The 16,889-nt window shown below is 39.0% G+C and overlaps 1 pseudogene; it reads left to right on the plus strand.

The window, feature by feature from the left end:
- The first annotated feature begins 7,540 nt into the window (after positions 1–7,540).
- LOC116587217 lies at positions 7,541–15,800 on the plus strand (annotated as a pseudogene).
- The last annotated feature ends 1,089 nt before the right edge of the window (positions 15,801–16,889 follow it).

Consider the following 16,889-nt stretch of genomic DNA (forward strand, 5'->3'; position numbering starts at 1 on the left):
GTTTACTGAATGTTTACTACATACTTTCAGCATGCTGAGATTTTTGTCTTAATCAGCTCATTTAATCCTTACAAAATCTTTATTAAATAGATACTGTTATTATTACCATTTTACAGGCGAATAAGCTTATGGCAAGAAAGAAATTACATAAGATGTGCCAAGCTACTCAGCTAGTAATTTGTATATGTGGGATTTAAACCAAGCTGTCTAATTACAATGTGTGTGTGGAGGGGAGAGGGGTATGTGGGTTAGTGGGTGGCAGGGTGTGTGTGTGTGTGTGTGTGTGTGTGTGTGTGTGTGTGTGTGTGTGTGTGTTTGACCACTTTACTATTCTGCCTCTCCTCAGTAGTTTTTGGGTCAAAGACGTAATCAAAAGTATAAAAGTATTTAGAGGGGAAAACAATGGTAATATAAACACGCTAAGAAAACCAACAAGAATTACTTATAAGCAAAACCTATTGGTAATTGTTGAAGGTATACAATAGACACATAAGAGTTTATTTTACTGTTTGTCTATTTCTGTGTATGTTTGAAAATTTCCATGATATAAAGTTATAACTAGAAGAATGGAGATGAAAGAATTAAAAATCATTTCTCTCTCTCATTCTGTCTCTATAAAATAAATAAATATTCAAAACAAAACAGTCTCGGTAACTTATCAAAAAGACCTGTTAGGGGAAGTAGAAAAATGGAAAATAAAAAATCTTCTTTTATGCTTAAGTCTTTCATCTATACAGTACACCATATAATCAAGATTATGTAATTCTAAACTTTGGTGGCAGGACACCTGTCTAACTTATCTTTGAAAAATATATCTATAGCATCTGGCATAGCACCCGTCTTAAAGTTGGCTTTCAATAAATACTCTGATGGGAACAAGGGAGAAGAAAAATGAAGAGAAGTCGGCATTTTACTTTATATAAACAGTATTACTGGGAATTCAATCTTATTTCCAAGATAAATTATTAATTAACCTGCCCAAAGCTGAACAGTTTATTTTTAATGGATTTAAAACTGTAGCCCAGTTATTTCAAATTTTGTGTGATCATATGGACAGGAACTATATCCTTCATTGAATTCAACAGCATGATGGAAACAAGGGGAAGTTGGTTGTAAGAGTCAACTGTGAGATTTCAAGGTTATGATTTTTGCTTTTAATTCCTAATCATGTTTCAAATCACTCTGTAAAAGTTTTGTTTCTGCACCCATTTGTTCTCCCTAGGCTTGAGTCGTCTGAAAAAAATAGAGCTCACTTTTGGTTTTATCCAAGTAACTGATGAAAGCTTCATAAAGAAAAACCATTAAGGAATAACTTTAGAGTCATTCTTCTAAAGAGCTTAAAAATCTGGTCATTCACACATCATCTTACCCACAGCAGAGCAAGCATGACTTTGTCAAAACTTTTTGGTGATATTTCTGCTAAGCTGTATTGAGGAAGTCCCTATCATCTGCCTATTAGGAAAAACTTAAAAACTAGACTATTAAAAATATGATTTGTTCATTATGGGCGCCATGGGTGTCTAATGGACACCATTTTGTTTTCTGTACACTCACAAGTCTGGCAGTGAGTAAGCTATCCATGAATTTTTCTTTGTGATCAGAATCAGGTTTGCTAATTTATAGGTTATTGTTGTTTTTTTTTTAAAGATTTTATTTATCTGACAGAGAGAAAGATCACAAGGAGGCAGAGAGGCAGGCAAAGAGAGAGGGGGAAGCAGGCTCCCTGCTGAGCAGACAGCCCGATGCGTGGCTCGATCCCAGGACCCTGAGATCATGACCTGAGCTGAAGGCAGAGGCCTAACCCACTGGGCCACCCAGGCGCCCCTAATTTATAGTTTTAAAGTGATTATTTTTTAAAATGAAAACTGGCACAGTGTTTATCTATAGTCAGTTTCTGATACCTTGTCTGTTTTGTAAGATTTGTCATGCATTCTGAAATGTATTTCACTATTTGTGAGAATTAAAAGCAAACAAAACCATTTCTAACAACTCTTTTTTACTTGTGACCCTCTCATACCACATTCTTCTTTTGATTATCATTAAGACTGGCTAGAGTCACTTTTTCTCCTCAAATCCCCAAAATATATGCCTCCAGTGCCTCCATTTTCCCCACATCCATGGTAATATCTACTTCATCTGATGGTAAATGTCATTGAAATATCTTCATTTATCTCATTTTGACACATTTCTCTCTTTCAAGATATATCCTGCAAATATGTGCTTAAACTTTTGCTGTGATGTGGGCAAAGAACACTCTGGCCTTTAAAATATGTGTTAGCATTTAAGTGGCTTTAAGATGTTTAAAATGTTATCTTGTTCATTATTAATATAAAAAGAATTTTAATATCAATCCAGCTGAAACTACTTTATTAATTCTGTTAAAAGATTAGAAAAACGGGTAGCCATTCTTTAGCATGTACCTTTCATTTTATCATAATTTCTGATTGCTACAAATTTGAAATAATCTTCATGTCCAGCATTATAATATATGAAATTATAATTTATCAAAGTACTGGGAGAATATGCAGGATTTAAGAATAATGAGCTTTGTGTGATGACATATAAAAATCTCTAAGTCATACTGCAGAGCCAAACTGGATCAGCCAAAGAAGAATAAAAAATCCCGGTTCACATACCTGCATGTATGTGTGAATGTACATTTATATAAATCTGAAAGATTAAACCCAAGTCTTGAAGGTATAAAATTAAGAGATGTTTACTTTCTACCATATTAACTGTTTACCATTTTAAATTTTATGATGAGCATATATTAGCTTTATAATTAGAAAACAATAGACTTTTATATTTGGGAAAACTGTAGTTTTACTTCTTTTTTTAAAAGTAATATCTCTTACTACTGAAATTTTTATATTTTTACAGGTAACTTGGTGTTGTTGATACCAGAGAAATATTTTTTTTTGTTACGAGAACATTATAAGCCCTACAATAGTAAGACCAGTGAAAATCAACAATTCCAGTAATTCATTAAACTATAATATGTGCTGAGCCCTCTGGGTATCATCACATTCAGTCCAAAAAGCACATTACTTTAGGGAAAACATTATTATCCATATTTTGCAAGTAGGACACAGTTGAGATTCAAATCTTACTCTCTTTGATGTCAAAACTCACGGCTTCCTCTCTACTATCTCATTAAGGTGATGTGCACAGCAAAGTTAAGAAATGTAAAAACAAGAACAACTTTCTAGAATTTAAGTCCATAAACTTCTGCTACTTCTTTTGGATACATTTACTAGGACCAACAAATGGTCAGAAGGAGAAGAGGGCTTGACCGATATAGGATGAGAGTTCCTGTTTGTTCAGGTCTGCAGCACTGAGATCTGTTTCCTTGATGAAAATGATGAAGGTGCTGAGCACTGTATCTATCTACCCAAGGCCTCCCACCCTCCTACGGGCTATGCTGGATGACACATTTATACTCTTGGGCTAGACCACCCTCTGTCTCCCATTCTCTTTGAAAGACAACAGAAAGACCTCTTAGAGACTGCTCCATCTTCTTTAACTGCCTGGGAGCCTCTGACGAAGAGGTTTGATTTTCAGTGGTTTGGTCATGAGTCTTCTCCTTGACTGTCATGTCCGAGATGGATTATTTATGCAGCTAAGTGTAAGAGGAAACTTCCCAGGCACCAGATCCCTCAGATGCATGGTGCAGCCCAGGTTAGTTTACATAGCCCTGGAATGCAAGAAATGCAGACAAGGAACATGGGACAATCTTAGAACAAAACTTTCCCAGACAGGTGGGTTATAATGTCTAATATTTCTATAGAAGGTCTTCTCAGTACTCCTCACACCCCTTAGAGTCCAGAATCACCTAATGTCTAAAGCACAAAGAAAAAGTACTTCTAAAGCTTGGCAACGAGAGACACAGAGTACCAGAAAATGACCAAGAATGTGTTGCAAAGGTATACATATATATGTATATGTATAGTAATAGATTACTATAGTAATCTGTTATATAGATTATATATACTATATATAGTATATAGCATATATACTATATATTACATATATAGTAATATATGTAGTAATATAATAATATTAGTAATACAGATAGTAATATGTATATGTGTACACACATAGGTATGCATGTACATTTTGCTGATGTACTGCTTAGTGTAAAGAGAATATATATTCAGCCATAGAAAGATGCAGGCAGAAAGTTTGCAGAATACCTGCCTATGAAACTGCCACTGATTTGTCCACTCATAATCCTTATTTCTTTTAAATAAGCTCATTTTCTTAATCACTCACATGTGGTATGACAAAACTCCCATTGGGCCTTGGTGTTCCACTAGTCCAAAACATTTAAAGGATTACATGTTTATAGTGAAGAAACATCAGGCAATTCTAAGTATTTTCCTAGGGTAGACATTTGCATGCTTGTGATTTCTGAGATACAAACGACAGTAATAAAATGGTCTGGTTGACAACGAGGCTTAGATGATAAAGGACTATAGTTGAACAGTTTATGCTTAGTCTACCAGGTTTTCAAAAGTAAAATGTGTGTGTGTGTGATATTATGAGCTCTTCTACACTTCTCCAGACATAATCCTGCAAATGTTTACGTGTGGTATAGTCTTTGAACACTACCCCATCTGGATGTAAATAATGTAAATTACATGGCTCTTGACTACCAACAGGTGCATTGGTCTAATTTTTATTTTATTTATTTATTTGACAGACAGAGATCACTAGTAGGCAGAGAGGCAGACAGAGAGGGCAGGGTGGTGGGAGGAAGCAGGCTCCCCAGTGAGCAGAGAGCCAGATGTGGGACTTGATCCTGGGATGATGACCCTGGAATGATGACCCGGGATGATGACCCAAGCCGAAGGCAGAGGCTTCAACCCACTGAGCCACCCAAGCGCCCCCTGGTCTAATTTTTAAAAGACAAAAAAGAGATTGGAAGTGGATTATGTGAGGGTTAGAAAAGTTGAGGTCTAACCTCTGAAAAGATGTGTGTATGTGTGCACTTGTGTGTGTATGTGTATGTGTGTGTGTGCATAGGGTATGAGTAAGGGTATGGATGTACAATAAAGTGCAGTGGTGTGTCCGTACACATAAGCATGGAGCATTATATTTCGAGAGCTCTAACCTAACGATTTTTTCCATACCTGGACAATTATGCATTTTGGTGTCAAAGTAGGTGTTTTGGGTTTTTTTGTTTGTTTGTTTAATTTTAAAATCTGAGATTTGCTTATTTCTACAAGCAAGGGTCTGCTTTGATGCATAAAGCTCTCTTAATCCTATGTAAAACTGATCGATAAAGGAATGACTACCTCTCTTTATCACCCCAGCCTTTTCGGCAAGTGAAAATTAAGGCAACTCGAGGCTGACTCACTTGCCTGTGGTCAGTCTCCAACTACAGATTGTTCATCACTCGGATTAGTTATATAAAAACACTGCACTTAGTGAAATGATCCAGAGGGAGGTTTGGTTTCGGGTAGAGGGGCGGGGCGATGAAGAGGGTACCACTTTAATGAGACACTGAATTCAAGTGCCTAAATGCCTTCTCTTCAAATCTTAACGCTTTCTAGGAATAAAATTCTCAGTTTCCAGCTGCCAACCAAGAAATTATCTCACACCTCTCGTTCTCACTACCCAGAACTCCCTCATAAAGACTCGGCAGTCCCCGGGGTCTGAGCTGGTTGCCTGACCTGACAGTGGAAAGAAACATTTAAGGTCAGCTCTCTTAGAGTCTTGAAAGCTTTCCAGTAGAGGAGGCTTTTCAAAGAAAAACATTCTGACAGGAAACTTGCACTAGGAGGTTTTTCACATCTTGCACCAAAGATCCCTTTCTTTGTTTTCTTTCCTTCCATTCTTTTTGGACCCTGGAGACAAACGCATACGTTCACCAAAAAGAAGGCATTTAGGACCTGCTATATGCAAGGCTTTTATATTTACTGGACACTTTTGCTTACTTACTGCTGCATAACAAACCCCCCTCCCCCCCAAAACGGACTCTCCTAAAACAACAATGTATTATTCTGTGCCCCAGCCCTGAGGGTAGACTCAGGTCAGCAGGGCTGTTTGCCCCCACAGTTTCTGGTGAGGTTTCAGTCCGACAGCAGCTGGGGTTGGAGTCATGGGGCAGGCTCAGGGAGGCTGGAATCCCCAGTGGCCTCATTACTCAGATCTGGCCCTCCCAGCGTTCCTGTGCTCCTTCCTTCTCTCCACATAGTCTGGCCTCTTCCATGGGCCTCTCCATGAGGCTGGGTCTTCTGACAACAGGTGCTCTTAGGAGAGTCACGCTTCTTACATGTGTTTGACTTTCAAGAGAAAATAATGAAAACTGCTGGGCCAGGTGAAGGCATAAATTTGGCCCAGTGTCCATTTGGTGACATTGTGTTCAAGGTAGTCACAGGCCTGCCCAGTTTCCATGGTATGGAGTGACAGACTGTGTGGGAATGACAAAACCACAGTGCTGAAGAGCGCAGGGAGGGAGATTTGCAGTGGCTATCTTTGGAAAATGCGATGTCACATTTGGTGTCTCAGGCATGAAGAACAGCAGGCATCTCTGGTCATTCGCCAGGCTGTGTTTTCAAGTCCATAAAGCCGCTGGGAAGAGTGTGTCCTCCCCATCTCTGCCATTGTCTCCATCCATCCATTTCTCTTATATAAAAATGTACTGAGTTCCCACAAAGGGCCAGTCTCTCTGGTACAGTCACATCACTGAGTTCAGATAACCATCTTAGCTACATGATGCTGTACTAAAAAACTGTCTTTGAATGTATCCCTGCTCTCTTTTTTTTTTTTTTTTTAAAGAAAAATTTATGGTAAAGATGAAAGAGGAGAAATAATACAGAAATTATCCTGCCATGTTAAGGATCTAATCCCTGCTTCTGATAATTGTCAGTGCATGAATGCTAAGAAATACCCTTTGTCTGTTCACTTATGATTCAGACACTGCTGAGCACTAGGGACACGCAGCTGGACAAGACAGACGTGGCCCCTGCTGCTGGTTGAGTTCTATCTCCCCAAATTTAGGTACTGAAGTCCTAATCCCCAGTACATCAGAGTGTGACCTTATTTAGAAATAGGGCCACTGCATGTGTAATTAGTTAAAATGAGGTCATTAGGGTAAGTCTTAATCAAATATAACCGGTATCCTCACAGAAAGGAGAAATCTGGACATTGGGCAGATATACACAGAGGGAAGACGACGTGAAGATGCAAGGAGAAGGTGACCAAGTCTAAGCCAAGGACAGAGGCCAGGAAGAGGTCCTGTCGTCACAGAGTTCAGAAAGAACCAGCCTTAGCAACACCTTGATTTCAGACTTCTAGCCTCTGGAACAGTAAGACAATGAGCATCTGTTGTTTAAGCCACTCATGTGGTGTTAACTTGTTACAGGGGCCCTAGTAAACTAATACAGGCCACCTTCTCACAGAGCTTCTGTCTCACAGGCAGACATTAATCAAATAATTCCAAATAACACGTGTGTAATTATAAAATTGGCCTAAGTAATATGAGGGAAGGACATGCAATTCTGTGAAAGCAGAGACTAGAGAAATCTTTCCTAGAATGATTGGTCGAAGTTTTCCCAAGGAAGTGATGCTGGAGGTGAGAGATGATAGTGACAAGAGATAAACTGAAGAGAAAGTAAGACAAGCATGTACTGGTTAGCGGGGGAGGTGTGTGTGTGTGTTGGGGGGGTGTATGGCAGGTGTGCAAAGGCCTCTGTCAGGTGACAGCATGATGCAATCGAGAAACCAAAAGAAGGAGAGTGTGGCTTTAGCACAAGAAATGAACAGAGAATAGTGAAAAATAAGAACAGGCAGAAAAGCCCATGCCTGAGCAGGTCTTGTCAAGACATTTTTCAATAACACCAATGAATGAGTATTCCTTAGAACACTTTAAGTAGGAAGTGATGTGATCATGTTTGAGGTCTAAGAAGACTTACTCCCACTGTTCTTAGGAGAAGACCCTGGAAAGAGCAGGGAAGGGGCAGGGGAGGGAGACTGGGAGTTAAGGGTACGAACTATGATGGCTTGTGACTTGTAGGGAGGAGGCCCATGCAGGTACCAGAAGAAGCAGCTGAATCCAGACAAGGGCCGGCGGTGAAGAAATGGATGCATTTAAGAGATGTAGACAGAGAAAAGGATGAGATTTCCTGATGGGGTGGCTACTGCTCTTTGCTACACTCAGGCAGGGTAGGAGAAGACCCATTCTAAGGGAGAAGCTTATGGATTTCAGACTTGTTGTGTTCTGTGGGCACTAGGGAACTAACTACCAGATGAGACGTTAAGATTTATGGGGAGCTAAAAAGAGAATTTCTGCTTGAGAGATACACATTTGCAGTCATTGTCAAATCCATGGTGACTGAAGCAGTGTGTGGGACGGAGATGGTTAAGGAAGAGGGTTCTGCATATGAAGAGACAAGAGCCTAGAATGGAGACCGAAAGCCTTCAATACTTAGATGATTTTTGTCTTATTTTCCTATTACTTCATGAGAAAATGATGCTAGAGTTTGTATCTAATTACCCCTGTCAGATCGTTTCTGTAAAAACAGAGGCCTCCAAAGCAAACCATGTATCTCCAAGTTACAGGACCACTTGGGGCAACTGTTAATTATATGCACTTCCATTAAAAAAAAAAAAAAAGGGAAATTTCAGTTTGGTTTTCCCACTTCAGATTACAGAAGGGAGAAAAATGGTTTTGTAAGTATTTCAGATAAAAATAAAGCAAGAATTGATTTTGTTTTTCATAGCTTTTAAAAAAAAAAAAAAGGTATTTTGAAAAACAACCTATTGCCCACAGGGAGAAAGAGGCCTTATCTGATCATAATGGTGATTGGATTTTTTGTACACACTGACATTTGGTACAGGCCCTATCTTTGAATCCTTCTATTTCTAGCAGCATCGCAACATTATTTGTAAGTGTTTATTGCACTGTTAAAATAGAAAGACGTGAACACATGCAGTTTCCTTCTTAAAGGAAACCCACTGGGGTTGCGTCACTGCGTTGGCCCTCAGAAACTGTTAAATTCTGTCTTTGTTAGCACAGAGGGAAAGAGAAGCCTGTTTCTTTTACCATACTCTCACAGCACTCTTATCAAGCTTGCAGATGTCCACAGCTGCCAACTCTAGCTGTGAGAGGGGCAGCATTGGCAACAAAACAAAGGACAAAATAGCCTTTCAACAGAGTAGGCAATGATATTCCATCATTACAACGGATGGGCCACATAATCGGGTAAAAAAACGTGCTGTGAGTCCACATGTCCTCTAGATTGCTTTTAATAATGATACCCCGTGACAGGAACAGTGAGAAAGTGTTCATTCTCTTTAACTTGGATGGGAATCTTCACTTTGATAATACGTCACCATTTCTCAAAAATTTGCATACCGTATGACCTGGCAATTTTACTTCTATAACATTAAGAAATTTGTCATGAAATTCTCAAAGTATTACTCTATGAAAATATTAATCTCTATTTAGCTTTCAGAAGCCAAGTCTTAGGAACAATTACCTTTCCAACTAGGAGACCCAAGTTCAGAAGGGTAACATGATATAATAATGTATAGCTATTAAAATTATGATGTATAAATATAATGAAATGAATTGCTCAGTATGTAAGAACAGTTTACAAATAAGTATACAGTGTAGCAGTTTTGGGTGTGCGTATGAAAATGGCTATTTATTTTAAAAAATTTTCAACTGTATGCATTAAATTCTTCATTACTTAAGCCTGAGCGTTAAACATACAGAGATTTACTCTTCTTCAATCCCGCAAAAAATACTGAATTGAGAAGATGTACAAGATTGCATCAGACTCTTAGACCCTAAACTTTTTACGTCGAGCAACGTTTGATGGTTCCAAAGGAGGATGAACAATAGGACAACTGGGCCCCGGAGAGGAAGGTGAAGTGCACTCAGAAAGGCTCAGCTGGCCCGTGGAAACCTGGAACTCATTTCTATCCTACCCCCATCTGGGGAGGGAGCGATAGCAATCTAGTCATCTAAGTACTTTGCTCAGGGCGTTGGCATCCGACAGTTCTAGCAATGGATAAAAGCATTTGGGGTTTATTATCTGTTTTTAAAGCAGATTCAGATGGAGACCCTACCTACTGACCGAAAAGTGTAGGAATAACTACAGGTCTGAGGCACATGCATAGACTGCATATATTCTGGCCTGTTAATTCTGTTGGTCTTCATGTGTTTAAAATATCCTAGACTATTTTGAATCTCTTCCTTCTCTTTGACATTTTCATCATTTATTTATTTCTGTTGGGAAAATGCATTTTTGAGTAGGCTATCATTCAAACAACCTAGATATAAAGTTTAGACAGAAGATTAAAGTAGAATTAGGCCACATCGTTATGAAAAGTGCCCTGCTTCTTCTGATACTTTTATTACCAGTGATCCTGCTGTGAAGCAGAAAGCATTTACTGATGATCATCTCCTATAATTCAGATGCTTTATATAATTAAATTACACATTAAATAATTTACATATATGTATATGTAATATATGCATATACATATATTTACATATATGTATTTCATACATAATAATGTATTTCATACATTATTCTAAGCCACCCTTTAAAGACAGTGACCGGCTCGTTTTACAGATGAGGAAACGAACCTTCAAAATCACAAGAAACCTGCTCAACTTCACACATCGGGAAAGTATGGAACTGTATTGAAATTCCGGCCTTCTTCAACTCATGGTCCCGCATTCCCCCGCGATGCTCCCTACCTGGATTTTTAGAAGAAAAAAAAGAGAGACCTTTTCATGCTCTGCAAACGTTGAAATCACCACTACTATTAGCACCAGCCAGAACGGGATCTTTAGGGCGCATTTTCAGTAATAAAATGCATCCCTCTAGCCAAGCTTCTCTCCAGACTTTTTAAAAAACAGTGGAAGGTCAATCACAGAGTATCTGATACCCAGGTGATGTATGCTATCAAAGCACTCAGAGAGCCCCAAAGTTGCTCAAAATTCTCAGACATCCATCTCCACTTCCCCTGGCATATATATCATGTCCCACTTGAGTTTATTTCTACCGTCTAGCCTCAGACCCTTTGCAATCAAGTTATTTTAGACAACTGATGATAAAGTAGCACTCAAGTCACTATTTTGGATGATCTGAGACCCTTATTTACTTTCTCTCTCGGTCGACTTTTTCGGGATCCTGTAGGCTTATACATTGAAATGAAAACCTAGGTTGAGTCTATTTTCACTGCACTTGACAAGCTCGCTGGACCGAAAGACCTCCAGTGTAGGTGAGAATAAACACGCTGAAATGTCTAAATTACTTAAACATATCTCCTCTCCATCAGAAATGAGAGTTCTCACCAGGCCTGTTGAATGCCATTGGCCATTCTAGTTAGGGCCCCACTGGAAGGAAAGAGAACATTACATTTTTAAGAACAGATGAACAATCTCATTGATACATAGCTGCTCTCCCACACAGGTATTTTCTGTTATAGATTTGGTGGGGCTGCAGGAGAAACAATAGAGACTAGGGTAGAGCCAAAGGGAAATATATTTATATTATATTTTTACATACACTATATTACTTACATGTGTAAATGAAATTGTTACATGATTTAGTTGCTCTCCCAAAATACCAATAATAACACTTGCTACTTAAAGAATACTTAAAACTGCATGATAGAAGATCAATAACAACAGTAACAAGCATCTATTAAGCATGTACTGTGCACAAGGCACACTGTGTTTTACACATACACACACATACTTATATGTATACAATTCTCCCAAGAGCCTAGTGAGTTCTCATTTTACAGGTCAGGTAACTGAGATTCAGAGAAGCTGTGAAATAAAACCATTCAAATACACCTGGTCAGGAAGTGGCAAGGCCAAGATGGTAAGCACAGGTCTAATCTATGCACCATCTATCTTCCCTGATGGTATTCTGCCAGGTACCAGAATTTCTCAAGTTATGGCCTGATACTACCTACACTAAATTCACCCAGGGTACATGTTTAAGCGTAATTCCTAGGCTCTACCTCTGACTTTCCAAATTAGAGTTCCTGAAAAGCAGGTTCCAAAGATCTACATTTTTAATTTGCTTCTTGGGTGACTTCTTAAAAATGTGAACATCAGAGAGCCAGGGTGGTTAATAGGCCCCTGACTGTGTGGAAAGACCATGGTAAGAGAAGTCAGATGACCTGGGTTATAATCCCACCCTTTGAGTAACTAGTTCTGTGGCTTTGGACAAGTCCCTTCCTTCACTTTTCTGGGCCTGCTGATGGTGGTAGATCAGACGCCTACTCTAACATTTCTTAAATATTTTAAGTAGAGCCTCACAAAATAGGAAAGAGTTCTATGACTGTCTGTACTGATCAGTCGGCTTCTAAGTCCTCTTTGTAGGGCCGACCATTGCATTTCAGAGAGATTTTTCCTAGTGGCAGATTTTGCCATTGCCACAGAACACTGCGACCCCAGCAGCAAGATCACATGACTTCTCCTTCTGAGGACGCTGTGGCTCTTGCAGGCACAAACAAAGATAGGTGAATGATGGCTGTCATTCCAAATGTGCCAGGGTTGAGGTACAAAGGTAGTTTTTTGGTTTTTCTCTGGCCAGCAGCATATTTTCATGGAAAACAAGCAATATTTCCTGTTTGAGAAGTCAGAGGGATTTTAGAACTGACACCAAGAGCTCCCTAATTTATTTTGACAAAGAGGTAATTGTGTCCAGTCTCTGAAACTATTCCTGCATATCCAACAGCATGCATTTCATTTGTGGCCCACACAACTGTATTGGCCTTTACAAGAGAAGCAAATGTGTCCTCAGCGGCTGCTTTGTATTGGCAATTAACTGATCTGTGGGCAGAATCCGGTATCTGCATATGCAAATGCACATTTAGCAGCATGCCCTAGAATGCAGGGACACATTTCATTTTATAGGCATATTTTGGGAGCCTGCAAGAATATGTGGTCTTTGTTTTAATCGGCAGTGGCTTGTCCAGTGTTTTCCAAACCAACATGTTTACTAAATGAGTGTTTGATCTTTCAGTCCCAAAATAAACAGCTAATGAATATTCATGCATATTGAATGCAGTCAGAGAAAAAGCCAAGAATAGAACATCAGAGTGCATACTCCTACTCCCCATCTGTAACCATTAGGAAAACAGGACTACATTGCCACTAGCTAGGCAAGGAGTCATTCATTCAGCAAACAGCTATTAATTGCACATTATGTACAAGCCACTGAAATAAACAATAGAGGCTTTTTTTTTTTAATTTCAAAGAAGACAAATTACCTGAAAGTAGAGAATAATGATTTAAGAGTATTCATTCAACAAATATTTACTGAGTATATACTTCATATGAGACCATGATATAGACACTAAAGCATCAAGCTATTAATTTTTTAAAAGTGATCAAAATCATTTCCCTTACAAAGTTTATGTTCAGGTTGAGGAAGACAAAGGACAAATGAGTATAAAATACACAGTTTGACTGATGGGGGCAAGTACTACGCAAAAATATAAAAAAACAGAAAAAAAATAGAAAAGCGAATATGGGTGCCTATGAGAGGACACTAATTTAACCCAGGAAATGAGGATCGTCTTACAAAGAAGATAAAACGTGAATATAGAGTTGATGGGGATATGCAAGGGAGCCACATGGGAAGAGTATTTGGGACATAGGCTATTTGGGGTGCAAAGTTTCTGAGGAAGGTGAGCAAGCAGGAATTTAGGAGTACACAAGGGAGGCCAGTGTAGCTAATGTAGAGGGAACAAGTTGGAAGAAAAAAGTTCGAGATAAGAGGATGTCGGATCATTTTTTTGCTATAGAAATCATCACTTTTTCTGCTATAGAAGATACAAAAAGTCTTTGACTTTGACTCTAATTAGATGGGAGGCCATCAGGGTTTGAGCAGAGGAATGACATGATCCAACTTGGATTTGAAAACAAGGTCATTAGCTTATGAGCTCAAAGTGGACTGGAGGGACAAGGACAGAAGAAGCAAGTCCAGTGGGGTGGTGCTGACTACTGTCAGGTTAAGGAACGATGAAGGGTTGGATGGGGATAGAAATGGTGGAAATGATGAGAAATATCTGAATTGGGGATGTTTCGAATGTGGAGCTCGTATGATTTCTTGAACCATCTAACGTTTCATTTTGGAAATACAATACACACATAGAAAAGTGCATCAAATAGAAATGTAAAATTTACCAATGTCATATAATATAATATATGTAATATAAAGAAGACACCATGTATCTACCATCCAGAGTAAGAAATAAAACATGGACAGTGCTCCAGCTGATCCACTCAACAAGCTGGAAGAAAGACTGAGTTAAGTACAAGCTCAGGAGATCTGAAAGAGACCCAATCATACTTACAGAAGTGAAAAGGACAGAGTCTGAAATAAAAATTTCACTAGGTAGGATGTACAGCAGAAGAGACACTGCAAAATAAAGGATTAGTGAACTTTCCAAGATGGTGGTTTTTTTTTTAATTTTTATTTTTAAAAAGATTTTATTTATTTATTTGACAGAGAGAGATCACAAGTAGGCAGAGAGGCAGGCAGAGAGAGAGAGAGAGGGGAAAGCAGGCTCCCTGCTGAGCAGAGAGCTCAATGCGGAACTTGATCCCAGGACCATGAGATCATGACCTAAGCCAAAGGCAGAGGCTTAACCTACTGAGCCACCCAGGCGCCCCAAGATGGTGTCTTTAATGAAAAGGGATGGAACTACATTCTTAAGAAACATGACAGACATCTTCCAAGAGAAATAAAAGTTGTTCCTGAGGGTTCTGCCACTGCCAGAGGAAATACTCTCTTCATAGTAGAAAACACAGAGTCAGAGTGTTACTGGCTTACAAGGTGAATTGAGACTATTCTTGTTCAGTCCTGGTATCCAATCACAGTGGCTACAAATTCTAGAAAGCAAAAGACAATATTGGTAAAGTATTTCTTAGAAAATTATGATCACCTAGATGGTATACAAGTTACAGGGTTTTGGCTACAGAGGAGTCACCTCCTAAGACACCACCAGCTTGGAGCACCTGCTCACTTGGTTAACTTCACAAGAACACATACAGTAGCAGGGACTGCTCTAATTAAAAATATGAAACAAAAGATCCTGTTCCAGGCTATTCTGTTGCATTGGCAGAGAAGAGTATCACAGCAGCTTGAGGGAAAGACCATGACAAAGATGCTTTTGCACAGAGTAACATAGCTTTCATCAGTGCCTGTATTTGTAGTCAAGGATAGCTGTACCACTTATAATATATGTGTGAGACAATAAGGGATGAAGATCTAAGACATTTAATGGTATCAAACTGTACAGAGGCACCACTAATGAGACCTGATTCTGGAAATCCTCTTAACACTATATTAAGGAGTTTAGATATTTTAGGTAAGAAATTCCTGGTTACTGAGAATTCAAAGGGCAACAAGCTGCTGCCATGTTATCTTAGAGTTAGTAAAGGGGATGGTACAGATAGACCTCATGTAAGATTGCACAAGGTATAAACCAAACCCAAAACAAAAACAAAAACATGGTGTATTAAAGTATTTCCTTCGGTGCTGGTGGAGCCCTGTTTCAGAAATTAACAAGGCATCTCTTGAATTTTCCCTTCAGATACTGAATAGCCTTGGGATTAATGTCTTCAAGGATTCAAGTTCTGATTACAACATAGGCTCAGAAAAGGCTGATTATCTTGACACAGGACATGGCAGAGAAATTTACTACACTTGAGAAAAAGATACCTTGAAGATTTTGGTCATCGTCTTCTCCATACTGTCTTCAAGAGGGGTAGGAGGGCAAAGGAGGAAAAAAATGCACAACTAAAAGAATGATCCAGAAACTGCATCCCATTAGGCCTTGCTTTATGACTAGATATGTGAGCACTCGTAGGTGTATGGGCTCACGTGTAAGCAGGCATCCATATGTGTATGCAATACACGCTTACTCTACAGATGTATTCATGTTCTATGATACGTTATAGCCATGCTATTTGTTGGTTTATGAACATTCTGCCCTTCTCATTTGTTTTCTCCAACATTTAGGTAACCTCTAATTAGGAAATGCATTTGATCGTGTGAAAGATTAATGTTGAACTAAGCTTTTAAGGGCCTAATGCCAAGAGATAGTAATTCAATCTGGTACTGATCTTCTCACAAATAACAGAACCGAGAAACTTTTATATAGAACTGGAGATCACATGAAACAGATTTGAATAAAATTACCATGATTGCTTTATGTTTATATTTAACTTGTATTTTTGTACAAACAAGATTGTGTAAGGTATATTTAAAGCTTTAGTGATTTAAGAGTCTTTCTTACCCTTCATGATTTTTGAGTGCAGACTTCTAAAGAAATACGTGAAAACAAATTACATTGTCTTTTTCTCATTAATCATTAAATAAAGTATGGCCTTCCCAAAAACAGTTTCCAAATTAAGTTAGAACAAACCCTGGAGAAAACTGGGTTATAAACCTACATGTGGGAAACAGTATGCAAGGAATTAGCAGGAAAACTCATGAAGTCCTAGTGATGTAGTGTTTTGCTATCACCTAGCTGGTGAAAATGCTTCATAAAAACGTCTTGCTTGGGCGCCTGGGTGGCTCAGTGGGTTGGGCCGCTGCCTTCGGCTCAGGTCGTGATCTCAGGGTCCTGGGATCGAGTCCCGCATCGGGCTCTCTGCTCAGCAGTGAGCCTGCTTCCCTTCCTTTCTCTCTGCCTGCCTCTCTGCCTACTTGTGATCTCTCTGTGTCAAATGAATAAATAAAAATCTTAAAAAAAAAAAAAAAAAAGTCTTGCTTCTCTCTGAGGATGTGCCAGTGAGATGCTGGAGCCAGCTCCCATGGGCTCCTCAGGACCGACTGAATGCATCTCGTCCCAGCTCCACTCGCAGTGACATCAATAATGGCTTGAAATCACCCATG

The sequence above is a fragment of the Mustela erminea genome, chromosome 3 (assembly GCF_009829155.1).
Source record: "Mustela erminea isolate mMusErm1 chromosome 3, mMusErm1.Pri, whole genome shotgun sequence".
Classification (NCBI taxonomy): Eukaryota; Metazoa; Chordata; class Mammalia; order Carnivora; family Mustelidae; genus Mustela; species Mustela erminea.